The sequence below is a fragment of the Gracilinanus agilis genome, chromosome 1, assembly GCF_016433145.1.
Source record: "Gracilinanus agilis isolate LMUSP501 chromosome 1, AgileGrace, whole genome shotgun sequence".
Lineage (NCBI taxonomy): Eukaryota > Metazoa > Chordata > Mammalia > Didelphimorphia > Didelphidae > Gracilinanus > Gracilinanus agilis.
This window is the reverse complement of record NC_058130.1, coordinates 356,747,245-356,764,135: the sequence shown is the minus strand read 5'-3', so window position 1 is coordinate 356,764,135 and position 16,891 is coordinate 356,747,245. Positions and strand designations below refer to the sequence as shown.

General features: G+C 34.4%; 1 protein-coding gene and 1 non-coding gene across 2 annotated transcripts in view; both read left to right on the top strand.

The window, feature by feature from the left end:
* NDUFAF2 (NADH:ubiquinone oxidoreductase complex assembly factor 2) overlaps nucleotides 1–16,891 on the top strand; it is a 251,199-nt gene that overhangs the window by 105,042 nt on the left and 129,266 nt on the right. The window lies entirely within an intron of this gene.
* LOC123232692 lies at nucleotides 12,115–12,221 on the top strand. The gene has a single exon (XR_006505218.1). It is a non-coding gene; the product is annotated as a U6 spliceosomal RNA (small nuclear RNA).

Sequence of the window (16,891 nt, the reverse complement as noted above, 5' to 3'; positions counted from 1 at the left end):
TTCTTACTTTTCAAATGGGAAAAATAAGTTCTTGCAATTACAGAAGGTTTTATCATGTAAGTTATTTTCATAATAGCTTCCCAAGATAGAAGATAAGTGCCACAAGAGCACAAAAGAAGCCTGTCTTTATAGAAAGGAAACCAATCATTTTATGTACTTATAAGAAACCTAGATTTCATTTTTAAAGTAACATTTTTAAATGATTTACAATTTTTAAAAAATTGTGAATAAGCACAAAAATTGCATTCCACACTTAATGTGCATCTTGGAAATTTATTCCTTCTCATTTAAATGTATATTTAACATATATTTTAAGATAGATAGGATAGAAAAGCTCTTTTTGGTGTAGATATCTTATTTTTCCTTGGACTGATATAACTTTCCAATATATAACTACATATTTACCAATAACTTTCAAAAATATAAATGCATATTTAAGCAATGAGATGATTTAGAGATAGATTTTCATTGTTCTTTCATGGGGCTTTGTGTCTGTGTAACACTCCATGTATTGACCAAAAAAGGATACCCTCGGGTGGCTTTATGTGGAAATCAGAGATTGCATGTTATTTTGTGAAAATATAAACATCCTTACTGAGCAGGCGCTTACCTTTCTTTTATCTTTAGACTATAAAAAAGATTGCCACCACAAAAAGATGGTAACATTCAGTTATCCTTTATTTTTTTTTAGTTAGCCTTTATTGTTTAATTGAATTAGATTATACAATAACATTTAATCCTTGATCAATTTCCATTGTATTTCTGGCTTTCCATAACTTTTTATAGCCATTTGGGAAGATGTCAAATATGTATATATTAAATGTTCTTTTTTATTTGGAGGGCATTATACATTTCCATTGATATTTATAGTATGTTTGTGCTTATCTTACAATATGCATTTTTTCAAAGTTAGCAAGTTTTAGATTATACTTTAAGAAATGCTTATTCTAGTAAGTTTGCTTTTTTAAAAGGTGCTTTTTTCTTATAGCCTGTGTGCTATTAACATAAAGTGCTAGTTGATAACATTCTGTGTAGAATTATTTGAGAAAGGTAACCACTTTTCCTTATCTTTCCCCATGGAGACAAAATGTATAGCATTTTCCCTTCTTGCTAACTTCCTATGCTTTACAAAATGTACTTCATTTTATGCATTTACCATTTAAAAGATTTCTAAAGATATTAATAACTAAAATAACATCTTTTGTAGCATAGTCTAAATTAATATCTTTGTATATTATATCTAGCCAGTTTTTAGTTGTATAGTACCTAATACCTATTTGTATTAGGGTAATGAAAACTAAATTTAATATTAATTTCTACCCCCAAATATAAAAGACTTTTGGATTACCAGATGTTTTGGATTGTTGGTGTCATTGGTGCCCTACAATAGTTCTACTAATCAAGAGTTGGCATAGCATTTGAAAGCAGTTTTTACTTAGAAGAGGATATAAAATCTAATGGCATACATTTTCTCTTTTATGTAGCATAACATAGTTATGACCGGGATTCAAAAATTACATCTGCCAAGTCATTGCTAGCTATTAAGTATTCCAGTTCGACTATGAAATCAAATACATGTACCAGGCTCATTGCCTCCAGTGCTTTTCAGAGATAATGTAGCAGAAACACTTGCAGTGTCATATGTAGTGATAAATGCTATGATGGCACTTCCTCCACGCCAGAGGGCACTGTGCACAAAGCTGATTTGAGATCATACTAGCTATGCCAACACTAGACTTGCCAGCTTCCAAGTTGTTCCTATCAATTCAAGCCAAAGAAATTGAAGTGATCTCTCATTTTTGGGGATGGGGATGGGGGTAGGGGATACTAACAGAATTCTGGGATGGACTTGAGAAGTCATCTAGTTGAAATTCCCAGGCAGCACCTTTAGTTAAGGAACGTGATATGGATGGCGGATGAACCAGGAAAGGAGACTTAAGGAACAGCCAGAAAGGAAGAGAATTAGGAAAGATCAGTGTAAAGAAAACCCAGAGGAGGGAATCGGTCAATTGGCCTGCATTTATTAAACACCTGCTTTGGGATTGGTGCTTTTCATGAGGAAATAGGGAAGTCAACTGCCTGAAATCCTGTAGAGAGGACAAAAAGTATAAGGACAAAGTAAAAAACATTATATTTGTCAGTCAAAATCATAGGTAACTTAAGGTTGAGCAGTTTCAGATATATGCTGAGTTCAGAAGCCAGGTTACAAAAGATTGAGAAGTGAGGAAAGTGGAGGCAATTAGTGCAGATGGTTTTTTAGGAATTTGGCTGAGGAGGACAGAAAAGGGATGATAGATGATAGAGTTTATTTCTTTTAAAGATAGGAGAAAATCGGGCATTTTTGAAAGCAGCAGGAAAGAAGATAGTTGATAGGAAAAGACTTAAAATTGGAAAGAGATGAGTAATCTCTGGGAGCAATCTTCTGGAGAAGTTGGGAGCGAATGTGACTAAAGGGCATGTAAAGGGATTGGCCTTGCAAAGGAGAAGGATCACCTCATTATCAGAGATTAGTAAAAAAAAAAGAAAGAGTTGTGGTTTATGTCCGAAGGATTGGAAATGACTAGAAGGGAAATAGAGAAGCTTCACAGTGAATGGGTTCAATTTTATTCAGCAATATAAGAGGCATGATTCAGAGCTCAAGGGATGCGTCATGAGATACTAGCCAGAAAACTTGAGGAAATAAGACAATATTTGAGACAGCTTCTGTGGGGAACATAAAAGAGAACCAGCCAGAGAGAAGTAAAAAGATTATCTTGCAGAAGAAGTAAGAGCACAGTTGATCTGGTTCCATTCAGCCACTTTATTAATAGGATCAGAAGTCAGAGATGGTGGGATTATTCCAGAGCTTAGTATAACAAGGAATGAATGCCAATAAGTGTGGGCAACATAAGTTTCAGAGTGGAAGGCAGTGGAGAACTGAGGTTGTTAACTATAGAGGTGACATTGTCAGGGGAGGCAAACTGTAGTGAGAGTAGTGGCCTTAAAAACTAGTGAGGGGTAAGATGCTGAAGATTTCAATAAGAGATGAAGAATAGTTTTAAAAGGAATGAAGATATTATTTGAATACATAGATGAACCTTTGTGTCATGTCCAGGTAATAATATTCCTTAACAATTTGTATGATCAAATGAGTAGATTTTTAAGAAATTAAGGAGCTGATGGGTTAGTGAGTTTGAAGGAGCATCAACACAAATGTGAAATTGCCATAACATAAAGTCAGGAATTATGGAGGAAGGAAAAAGATTAAGTTAGAATTCCTTAAGAAATGAGAGAGAATGATTTGGGGGTAGGGAGAAGTTGAGTGAAAGAGAATGAAGTGTCAAGAAAACGTCTATGTTTTGAGCTTGGGTGACTAGGAAGATGGCAGGGGTCTTGATAGTAATAGGTAAATTTAAAAGAAGGGAGGGCTTGAGAGGTAAAAATAATTAACTCCGTTTTGAATATGTTGAGTTTAAGGTATCTATGGAACATCTAGTTAAAAATGTCTGATAGGTAGTTGGAGATATGTCTGAAGGTTAAAAAAGAGGTTAAGGCGAGATAACACACATTTACAGAAAAATATACAGAAAATTATAGGGGAAATGCCTAACAATGAGAATTATCAAAATTTAGAATTAGCTACCTTAACAGATGGTGGGTTCCCCCTCACCAAAATTTTCAATGACTAACGATGTTGAAAGGATCTCTTAGGAATCTTGTAGAGAAGATTCCTCTACAGGTATATATTGGATTATGTGTCCTTCAAGGTTTCTTCTACCCTGAAATTTTATAATTCTGAGAATAAATATGTAATATTAATTTTCAACATTTACCCTTGAGTAAGGTCAATAAATGTGAGGAAATGTTATATGTGTTCATATTCTTATGTTCACAAATTGAGGTAGAAATGCAATCAGTGGATATGTTTTGATTCAAGATCATGAGCCATATACCATAGAAGTGAATTAAAATTTGAGAATCTCAAGAATTATAAGATGCCTTAGAGGTCATTTAATACTGACATTGTCCCTACCCCAGCCACTTTGATGAATATATTCCTTCAACAATGTGGACCCCATTGGTCATCTAGCCTTTCCTTAAGCATATTTGTTATGCAGATTGCAGTGCTACATGATTGAAGATATTTCCATTTTTAGTCACTTAAAGTTCTAGAGAATATCTTCTTATTAAATTGAAAATTATTACCTCGTAACTTCTGTTTTTCCTAGTTATACTGCAGCACCACAGAATGAATTTAATATCTGTTTGATAGCATACTACTCTAGTAGTATTAATATAATCTTCCCCTGCTTTCATTATTTCTTCTCTAGGCTAAACATCCCCAGTACTTCTGATATGACAGTTTCGAAGCCCCTCACCACATTGGCCATCTTTAGAATGTACTATTCCTCATCACTCTGACTAGCATAGATCATTTGCAGTTGGACTAGAATCTCCATATTCTGGACAATATACTTCTCTTAATTGCAGTGTAAGAATGCATTAGCTTCTTTGACTCCTTTAGAGATTATAATCAAACTAAATTACTATGTTTATTTCATAAGTTACTGTCTAGACATTTCTCTCCAAACATCAATGTCGATCTTGGACTTCAAATTTTTCTTCTCAAACCTAAGCAGAACTTTGCATTTATCCATATTATATTTTGTTTTGCTAAATTTAGCTCATTATTCTATCTTCCCAATCCTTTAAGATCTAGTTTCTATCATCTAAGGAATTAGCTATACCTCAGAGCTTTATGTTATCTGGAAATTTAATAATCATGGTGTATTTTTTCCTCTGTCATTGGTAAATAGTACACAAAAAAGGAACCCTTGCTCCTATGACATTGATCCATTCATCATAATGTTTGAGTATGATCATTCAACCAGCTATGAATTTACCTACCAGTAATGTTATCTGGTATACATACTTCCATCTTGCTCACATGGAAATCACAGGAGAATTTGTAGATCTGAATCTGAACAAAGCCTTTGACAGTTTCTTCATGTTTGTTTGATTCACTGATGCTCATAGACACTGTCAAAGGAAATAATAATTGCTTACATTTATATAGAACGTTAAGGTATGCACATCACTATTTCTAAAACAAAGCTGTGATATATGTTATGGAGAATCATTATAATATAATAGATACAGTGCTGGGTTTTTTTATCAGTATTTGAAATCACCTATACAATGACGAACTCTGACTCCAAAAAAAAAAAACAACAATGAATGATAACTTACACCTTGACAGAAATAATGGGCTAAATATGCAGAATTAAAAACAAACTTTTGGATGTGGCTAGTTTTGGTTTTATTTTTCTTCCTTTCCCTTCCTACCTTTCCCTCTTTGGGGAAAGACAGGGAGAAAAAAAGTAAATGCTTGTTAAATTGAAAAAAAAAATCATTAAGAGAAAGGTCTAGACTTAAATTCTACATCACGCTGAGAGAATAAACAAGGCACTTACTTTTGAGCCCCAGTTTCATTTATAAAATAGGGATAGTAATATCTGTAATACCTACATCATAGTGTTCTTCTGAGGCATAAATGAGTTAATCTGAATAAAGCATAATAAAAAATGTAAAACCCTAAATAAATGTCAATGGTAGCTGTTAAACTATTTTACCAATCAAGAATCTGAGGATGAAAGAATTAAATAATTTGCTTGTAGTAATATGGTTGGTTAGTGTCAGAGCTGGGATCCAGACCTGAGTTTTCTCTGATTAAACTATGCTGCCTTTCTAGTGAAGTGAGTCTGACATAACTTCTTATTTTGTAAAAGCTTTTATTGGTATCTTTTGGTTTAAAATCATCTACATTTCCCCCGTATTCTTCTCCTTTTTTGGTCCTAGGCAACAATCCATTATAACAAAGGATTAAAAAAAAAGATGAAGAAGAGAATAAAAATTAGGAAAACCTATCAGCATATACAAAAAAATCTGGTGTTACATTCAGTGTTCCCATTAGATAGCCCATGAACTCCCACATCTGTACAGGAACAGGGAGGAGATGTTTTATTGTTTCTTTTAGGGGAGCCAATGGTAGGTATTATAATTTTGTAATAAGGTTTTTTTGGCAGTGCTAAGCTTTACATTTATTTTTTGTAGTAATTGTATTTATTCTTTTCCTGGCCCTGCTAACTTCACTTGAACTACTTGATATAAGTTATTTCATGCTTCTCATTATGTTCAGTATTTCTTATTGTACACAGTTATATGCCAACAGAACTGAAAACATAAATTAAACATAAATTAAAAATAAAAATAATCAATTATAAACCTTTGATAATTCATTTTAAGAAAAGGAAATTGAACCACCCGAAAGGATTACCATAGGTGGGGAGGGAGAACTCCTCATCATTTTGGATTCACAGAAGAATTCTATCAAACTTTTAAACAATTAATGCCTAGATTGCAAAAATTATTCTCAAAATTTTAGAAAAAATATTCTACCCTACCTCCTTTAATGAGACAAATAAAAATACCTAAATCAGGGAAAGATAAAGAGGCAAAATTATAGAAATAATATCATTAATGAATACTGATTACAAAATTTAAAATAAAATTGTCATTCTAAAGAAATGTATCCAAGAGATCATTTGTAATGTTATAGAGGGAACTTTTTATATCATAAAAAGTATATCTAAGACCAAAACCAAGCAATTTATTCAATATAAATACACTAGAAGATTTCTTATAGTTCGTGAAATTCTAGCAATCATAATAAAGCAAGAAAAGTTCAAGATGTAAAGATAGGCAAAGAAGAGACAAAATTATCCTTATTTGCTAATGACATGATTATTTACTTAGAAAATCTTGGGTAATCATCAAATCAAATCAGATTTGATTTGTAAATTGAACAAAGTGAGAGGCTTCAAAATAAAGCCATAAAAATCAATACCATTTTGGATAACAACACAGAGGATGGTAACAGAAAGGAAAATTCTATTCAAAATAACTGCAAAAAACATATTTTGGGGAGTCCATCTACAAAACACACTCTCTACATTCAATTACAAAATACTCTATAAAAGATAAATGTAGCTAGGGTAGTATTCGTTGTTCATGACTAGAACATGCAATATAATAACATGACAATCCTACCAAAGTTACCATATAAATTTAGCGCTATACAAATCTTACCACCAAAGAGTCACTTTACAGAACTAGTCAAAATAATAACATTCATTTAGATGGGAAATCAAGAAAAAATGACAATTATACTTCCAGATCTTAAATTGTACTTTAAAACAGCAGTTTTGATGACTTTTTTTTTAACCAGTATCAGTAGAATAAATTACACAAGGAATAATCAAATAATCAAGCTGAATAACAATGTACAACAAACCTGGTAACATAAATTATTTAGGAAGGTATTCCCAAATTGATAGGAACTATTGGAAAAACTGAAAAAGTTTAACAGAAATCAGACATTTTTGCACTATTATGCCAAAATAAATGCCATATGTTTTTATCTAAGTCATTGATAACTGAATTTGTGGCCTGAATAATGTCTTTAAAAAATTAGAAGAGAAGGAAATCATATACCTTTGTCACGATTTATTAGTTCAAACTTACTTTCTAAGAACCAATATTCAGTATTGGTTCTTAGATAGAAGAGTGATAAGGGCTAGACAATTGAGGTTAATTAAGTGACTTGCCCAAGGTCCCACAGCTAGGAAGGATCTGAGGCCAGATTTGAACCCAGGATCTCCTATTCTTAGGCCTGATGCTCTATCCACTGTGCTCCCTAGATATCCATTCACCCTCTTTTTTTTAAAACCCTTAACTTCTGTGTATTGGCTCCTAGGTGGAAGAGTGGTAAGGGTGGGCAATGGGGGTCAAGTGACTTGCCCAGGGTCACACAGCTGGGAAGCGTCTGAGGCCAGATTTGAACCTAGGATCCCATCTCTAGGCCTGACTCTCAATCCACTGAGCTACCCAGCTGCCCCCCACACTAACTCTTAGATTGTCTCTTACTTCCTTTGTTAAGTATTAATGAACTTTGAGATAGAGAATCTTTTTGAGAATTTTTCTGTACTTGTAAAACTATAACATAGATGAATTCCATGTCAGTCTTATATAATAGAACCAAGGTCTTCATAGCTCTGAGGGTAGAAGCACTGATGTAGCCCTGATGGTCTACTACAAGCTATATGACCAGCCAATCAAATGGTGAGAATATGAGATGAATTGTTTACAACATAACCACACTTACCCTTATCCTCTAGTATTCCTCCTCTCCCATTGTGAAGTGGACATCAACCTCTTATGTCAGTTAAAAACCCAAACACCACCCATATACTTACATTAACCAACGAGTAGGTGTCCTTGAAAAAATTCCATAACTTTCCTTCATCCCATCTGCAGCATAACCACTTCCTGCTCCCTAGATCACTTTGTGGCTGTGGCAGGAGCCCCTAGGGGAGTAGGGAGAGGCAGGCTTGGCTGTGCATTCTGGTAGTGACGAGTATAGAAGAGCCCTGCATACCTCCTAAATAGAGTGAGTCACACAGAATGAGCAAGCATGGATGTGCTGTGATATGCCTTCCAGAACCCATTTTATTATTTTTCTGCTCAGAAACCCACCTCCCTTCCAAACTTCCCTCTCATTGTTAAAAGCCCCACCATCTTTCCATTCCCTATATTCACCACCTTAGTGTCTTCTCAAAGGCCTCATTGCATGATATATTCAGTCAATTGCCGAATATCACTGTTTCTAACACCACATTTATTGCAGCCATTGTCTTTACTTGTACCACCCTAGTTTGGGCATTCATCACCCCTCAACTGGACTATTATAATAGCCTCCTAATTGTTTCCTTCTTGTCTCCAATTCATCCTTTTCCAAAGTAGTTAAAGTGATTTTGCCTTAGAATGGTAATGGCAAACCTATGACATGCATGTCAGCATTGACACATGTAGCCATTTTCAGTGACATGCGGCTGCATATAGAGAAGTATGGGGCCACATGCCAAGGATGAAACATTTGCTGTAGTGTAGTGTGGACACTGTGCAGTATAGATGACAATTCTACCTATATTAATTTACCTATTTTGATTTATTAAATATAGTTATATATTACAATGATACATTTTTGTTATTTAAACTATAAATATGGCGAAATTATGTGTTTTTTTCTTGAAGTGACACACCACCTGAGTTATGCTTGTTTTTTTGGTGAATTTTGACACACCAAACTCAAAAGGTTGCCTATCACTATCTTAGACAGAAAGCTAATCTTGTCCCTCACTTACTCAGTAAACTTGAGTGACTTCCTATTAAGTCTAGAATGAATTATTTCAGATTTATCTCACTGTTTTAAAAAATGCCTATTTTTGAAACAATCTTTTTATCATAAAAAGTATTAGCATAATAGTACATTTATGAATTTTATAAATAAATATTAGATAAATGATATTTTACTGATAGGGGTAACAAAAAACTTGTAGGCTACTGTAATAGAATACTATTAAGAATCAGTAGTCAGAGTTCTGACCTCTTTTGACATGAGTTAGTTGTATAACTTTGATTAGAATAAGATATTGAGGACTGAAATGAGAGCTTTGAACTAGATCAGTATTTCTCAATTATCAACCAGTCTAAAACAGATTGTAACAGTCTATACAGTCTTGACTAGCTGCTAAAGTCCTTACATTTTAAAGCTGATAAATTGGGAGGGGACTTTTTCTTGCTAAACATGGTGAATTGGACGTCATCATTATCAATAGACTGACTCTCAGTTAATTTTTGGGTCCTGGTGACCTGACATTTGAGTAGGGGTCATTTTCTCATCTGCATAATAAATAGCCTTGCAATCTATAATCACCAGCTAGCAGATACAGTGATCCCTCACCTATCATGGGAGTTACGTTCCAGAGACCACCACAATAAGTGAAAATCCTTTTAGTAGCAATGTTATATTTATTTTATTATATATATTTTAAGGCCTTATAAACTCTTCTCACTCTCTATAAATCTTTTTCACACTTGTATTAACCTACAGTCACTGAGTCAATCAGCACCCAGGATATAGAACACAGCGTTGTGTTTGGTTGCCTTTCATTCCATCAGCCAACAGTGTGCCTTGATAAATGTAACTCCCTATACAGAATTAGATTTAGAAGAAAAAAAAACCATGATAGAGTGAAGCCAGGTAAGTAAACCACAATAAAGCAAGGGATGACTGAACTTGGAACTATTAATTTTTTCATTGAGTTGCACTGCTGTTTTAATTATTGTAATCAGTTTTATATTTTTAATGTATCCAGTGCACTCTTTTGGATAGGTGTAAATGCTACCAAAATTACAGGGCAATTTTTCATTTGAGTGGTGGAAAAATAAAAAAGATCTTGCTTGCTTTCATTTAAAAAAATATAATGCATCTAATTCTTTGAATTAGCCTGCACAATTGGCAATAAAAAAAATGAAGAATTTGATTATGTCTGGAGAATAAAAGAGTGTGTCTTATCCAGAGGATAGTGCTGATTACTTAAAAGTTGGTCTCTTTATTTGGCCTAAATCAAAAGAGAGTTCATCAAGATTGCTATGTGCCATTTGTGAAAGATCTTGTGTTTAATGAAATAATAAAAACCAGGAAAGCTCTCTAAACAGTTGGAGCTAAAACAGATCAGAAAACAAACTCCAACTTATTTTTTCAAATGAAAATTCCTTGAAGTGAAATGCCAGTGGAGTTCTTTTTTAAAGAGTTTATTTGGGAAAAAAATCACCTGTTATGCAGAATTTGTGCTTTCTTGCCTTTTGAACCAAATTTTTCCTACTGCTAATTCTTTTCACCCATTCAACAGTGTTGATTTAACAAGGACTTAATAGTTCCTGCTATTCTGACAGCATGCTCTTGAGTTCCTAAATATAAACTATCTGAACTGAAAATATTCAGAACTCTGGTGTAATCACTAAATGAAGTAGTCAGAATATACCATGATTTTGTTTGTAGTCAGTCACAAAACCCAAAGTCATTTGGGGTCTCAGATGAATTTCATAAACCTAAATTTTCATGTAAAAGACATCAAATTGGTTATATGATTTATTAAGTGGCTTTGGTCAGAGCAAGCATGAACAATTGAATCAAATTTGATTAATTTAAAGGGCAGCTAACTGTGGACTGTTCAAAGATTCCCTTATGTCTCTCTGGTGGCCTGGTAAAAAGCAAGAGACTACAGGGAGTCAGTTGAGACTTGTGATTGCACAGAAAGGTATGAACTTTGTGGGTACAGTTTTCATTTCACAAATTAGAAACATTTTTGGTCAAACCAAACCAATGCAGCTATAATTTGAAGAGAAGCAGATAATTATGTAAAAAGCATTGGGTAATGTCTACAGCATTGTCCAGTTTACAGAGGGCTCCCTTCACAACAAGCCTGGATTGCTGAGCCTCAAACTAACTTTTCTTATAGCTTTTTAACTGCATAGGGAAATGCCCCATTTCACCCTCTGCTCAGATCACATTAAAAAGTTCAAGTTTAATTCTAAGCACCCCATTTCCAGAATCACATAGACACATTGGAGCATGCCTGGAAGAAATAAAAGAAAAATTTAGTGAGGGTCTTGGAGACTATACTTTGTCCAGTTCTAGTCACCTTCCTGAGCCTCAGACCCCAAACCACTCCCTCTCTATTGGATCTTTCCAACTTTACTCCCATAGACTTCTTGAGTTCAGTGTGTTCAATATAGAAATCATTCCGTTTTGAGCCAAACCTAGCACTAGTTCAGAATTTCCTTATTTTCCTTGAGGATACCACCATTCTTTGTTTATCCAGTTTGTTAGTCTTGGAATTATTCTCAATCTCTCCCTTTCTCTCCACATATATAATCATTTCCCATAATATCTTGCCATTTCTACTTCCATAGCATATCCAAGCCAAAACTTTCCATTCTTATGGCCAACACTTTAGTTCAGGCCCTCATTACTTCTCACCTGTAATATTTCAGGAAATTCCTTATTTTCCTCAGTTCCCCAAATCCCTGTCTTCTCCTCTTCCTGCCATAGTGTTTTATTACTAAAGCACAACCTAACCAAGACAGTCCCCTGCTAAATAATCTCTAAAGTCTCTCTCCAGTAGAGGACCAAATACAACTGTATCTGAATATCATTTAAAGCCCTTTACAGTGCTTGCTATAGAAGCACATATACTAAAATTGGAAAGATACAGAGAAGATTACCTTGGCCCCTAAACAAGGATGACATGAAAATCTGTGAAGCATTTTAATTAAAAAAAACAAACGTGAAGGATGGTGGCCTAGCAGTACCAGATCTTAACTATGAAACAGTAATCATCAAAACAATCTGGTACTGGCTAATAAATAGAGGGGTGGATCAATAGAATAGATTTGGGATAAATTACCTCAGTAATCTAGTGTCTGATAAACCCAAAGAACCCAGTTTTGGGGAGAAGAACTCACTATTTGACAAAAACTGCTGGGAAAATTGGAAAACAGTATGGCAAAAATTAAATTTAGAACAATATTTCACACCATCTACCATGATAATGTCAAAATGGGCATATGATTAAAACATTAAATATGATATTATAAGTAAATAAAGGGAACATAGAATAATTTACCAGTCAGATCTATGGAGAAGGGAAGAATTTATAACCAAACAAGAGATAGAGAACATTACAAGATATAAAATAAATAATTTTATTATATTAAATTAAAAAGGATTTGTACAAACAAAAGCAATGCAACCAAGAATAGAAAGGAAAAGCAAACTGGGGGAAAAAGTTTATAACAAATTTCTCTGATAAAGGTCTCACTTCTTAAATACATGAAGAACTAAGTCAAATTTATAATACAAAATTATTCCCCAGTTGACAAATTGTCAAAGTATATGGATAGGCAGTTTTCAGATGAAGAAATCAAAGCTATCAATAATACGAAAAAATGTTCTAAATCCCTTTTTGATAGCAAAATGCAAATTAAAACAACTCTGGGAATACTACCTATCAGATTGACCAATATGACAGTAAAGGAAAGGGGATGTGGCAAAATTAGAATACTAAGATATTGCTGGTGGAGCCATGAACTGATCCAACCATTTTGGAGAGCAATTTGGAGTTATGCCCCTTTGGGAGGGCTATAAAACAATGCACACCCTTTGATCCAGTAATAGCACTATGAGATCTGTATCCCATAGAGATAAAAACAAAAATGAGAAAGGATCTGCTTGTACAAAAAATATTTATAACTGCTCTTTTTGCAAAGAATTGGAAATTAAAGTGAAGCCGTCCAGCAACTCCACGAAGGTTCCTGATGGGTAGGACACTCAGAAAGAGGAACCAGGGACTGAGAGAAAAATGGGTTACTGGTTAAGGACTAAGGAGAACATAAGGTGAGAATAAAGACACACAGACAAAGAAAGTTTTAGCATAATGTAGTCAGACAAGGAGCAAGCTCTGGTGGAAAAGAGCTTCACTGGGATGAAGCTCTGATGGTGAATAGCCCACATACAGCTGTTTTTATTGAGGTTACAACAGTACAGGGGGAAGAGAAAATGATAATTAGTGGAGTGGTCTGATACAGTAACATTACGAGGTAATCATCATGAGATGCAAACTGTAGGAACCTAGAACAACAGATACAGCTAATACCTAGATCTGAAATCTTTATGGCCTAAGGCATCTTGATTGTTATTGGTAAATAAGGAGACTGACCAGCCTTCTGGAGTGTAGCCTTAGGGAAGGGCTAGGAATTTGGCAAGGTTGAGGTTCAATTTAACTCAAGGTTACAGAAACCAATTATAAGCAATACAAGAATGAGCTTTTGGAGCACCCTTAAAATAATATCAGATTAATGTATACCTGGACTCCTACACTAAAGCGATGTTCCTCAATTGGGAAACTGCTGAACAAATTGTGGTATATGATGGTGATGGAATAGTATCATGCTATGAGGAATGATGAACAGGATGATTTCAGAAAGAACTGGAAAAAACCTACATGAACTGATGATGCAGAGTGAATTAAGCAGAATCAGGAGAACAGCACACACAGTAACTGCAATACTGTGGAACAATCAAATGTGACAGACTTTGCTACTAACAGCAATACAATGATCCAGGACCATTCTGAGGGACATCTAAAAAAGAATGCTATCCACCTCCAGAGAAAGAATTGTTGGAGTAGGAACGCAGTTGAAAGCATATGATTTACCATTTGTTTATTTGGGTATATGTTTTGGGGGTTTGGTCTTAAGAGATTATTCACTTACAAAAATGAATAATATAGAAACATATTTTACTTGATAATACATGTATAACCCAGATTGAATTGTTTGCCACCTCCTAGAGGGAGGAGGGAAGAAGGGAAGGAGACAATTTGGATCATATACCTTCAGAAAACTTATGTGGAAATTGGTAATTACATATAATTTGTAATAAATAATAAAAAATAAAAACATTTAAAACTTGCCTTCAATCTGTCACATCTTGCCTGGACCACTGCAGAAACCTTCTAATTGGTCTTCCTGTTTCAAGTCTCTCCCCACTCCTACTAGTCTTCCACTTAGCTGCTAAACCTACTTTTTCAAAGTTTAGTGTCCCTGCTTAATGAGTCATAGTAAATCTCTCTTACTTCTGTAATCAAAATGTAAACTCCATCTATTTTTGCAAGCTTCTTAAATTGTTCTACCCTTCATACCTTCTATGAACCAGCAACACTGGTTTGTTTTATGTTCCTTAGAACACTCCATCTCCCATCTTTATTCTTTTGCACTGTTCATGTCTGTGTGTAGAATCCTTTGCCCTTTACTTTCTTGGCTTTCTTCAGAACTCATATACTACCTCCTATAGAAAATCTTCCCTGCTTCCTCCAGCCATTAACCTCTTTCCCCAGTAACCTTTTACTAATTTTGTTAAGTGTTTTGTATATAATTATATATGCATATTTTGTTTCCCTGGATAGATAGTCCTTCAGGTCAAGAACTAATTCATTTGTAGCACAATGCCTGGGACATAGAACCTTAATAAGTGTTTGTTAATTGATTGCTTAAATCTATGAGTTACAAAGAGATTTCTTTAGGCTGGTGAGGGGAAATTTCCTCAAAGTGAGCACCGCCTAAAAGTGGAGTGGGCTGCTTGAGGAGGCAGTGAATTCCCCTTTATCAGAGGTTTTTCAACAGAAGTTAGAGGATCATCATTTATTATGTGAGTTGTAGAAAGAATCTTAAATGTGATAAAGGTTGTTGAGGGTTTTTCCATCTCTGAGATTCTGTGATCAGTTATACCTAAACAAATGCATCCGATTTGATTGACTAATTCACTCGTGTTTTTTTGAGTATTTGTTACATATATGCATTGTGTTATGCTATAATCTGTGAAGCACAGAAGAAATTATAATACATGATCTCTGTTGTCAGGGACTTGATCATGTAGAGAGAGAAGCTCTCTAGACACAAATGGTAAATGTTAATACTAACATTTAAAATATTCTATTTGACCTTAAGAGAAGGAAGAGATCACACAGTAGGCTGAAGGGATCAAGAAGGACTTCTTAAAGAAAATAGGAGTTGAGTTGGGTGATGATGAAGTAAATAATTGGGATAGTTGAAGGCTGCAAAGGAAGAATGAAGTCAGTGACATGAGTGGCAGTTCATGGTATAAATGTATTTACTAGTTTCAGAAGTGGATATACCAAGCCAACTAGAGCAACTTTTTGATGTATGTATGATACTGATGAAAAATAAACTTGAAAAGTAGGTTAGAATCTGATTTTGAGTGGACCTTTTAATGCAGTTCATGTTTTCCTATTTTTTTGTCAAAGTATTTTTGATAGAGGCAAATATGAACCAATTATTCTAATTAGGGGGGATCCATATTAAAAAAAGAACTTATGCCCTTGAGCCTGATGATTTTTCCTGAAAAAAGAAATCAAGACTGAAGAATTCTCCCCTGTGGACCATTCTCCAGGGATAAATAGCTTACTAAATCAGGATTAGTGCAAATAATATTTATTCTTTTCTTTTAATATTTGAGGTTTTCTGAAAACAGAACAATACATCAATACTTTTTCAGCAGAAATGATTTTATTAAAACTACCAAAATGGCATTTCAAATAGAATGCAGATCATGAGGATTGAATATTCAGAAATTGAATATTTCTGAAAAGGAGAATAGGATACCATTTATAGTGTAAGAATCTTCTAATTGGTGAGCTTGCCTTGAATCTCTGCCCCCCCCCACTCCAATCTGTCATATACAACACTGCTAAATTAATATTTCAGGCAAATTAATCTGGTGGTGTTGTATAGGACAAATTGGAGTGGAGTAAGACTAGTGGCACACTTTCCAATCAGGGGACTTTTGCTGTCACTGAAGTCATCAGATGAACCAATGGGCCTCCACTAGGATAATGGGATAGTGGGACTGGACAAGTATCATGTGAGAAGATGTAGAAAGTTTGCAGATTTTAATGAGTAACTAGCAATAGGAAATAGGAGAGAAGAAGTAGTTGAAAGACTTCCAAGTTCTAAGACATTTTCTTTTTTAGCCTAGACCTCATAGTTTTATATTACTTTCTAATATGCAAATATCACTTATGAATTAAAGGAATTTATGATAAAACTGAGGAAAAGGCATAAATATACCAGGCTAAAAAAAAGTAAAACTAATTAAATTTTAGGGAAAAACAACCTAAAAATATTTTTTTAATGAAGAAAAAGAAAAACAACCCTTTTGTTAGAGGGAGCACTGGACCAAGAGACAAGAAGATCTGAGTTCATAGCCAGCCTGATACTAACTGTGTAACCCCATCAAGTCACTTAACTTGTGCCCCAGTTTTCCCATCTGCAAAATAGGAATATAATAATAGCACATCCTTTCCAGGATGGTTGTGAGGACCAAATGAGATAATAATTATAGCGTGCTTAGCACAGTACCTAGCAAACA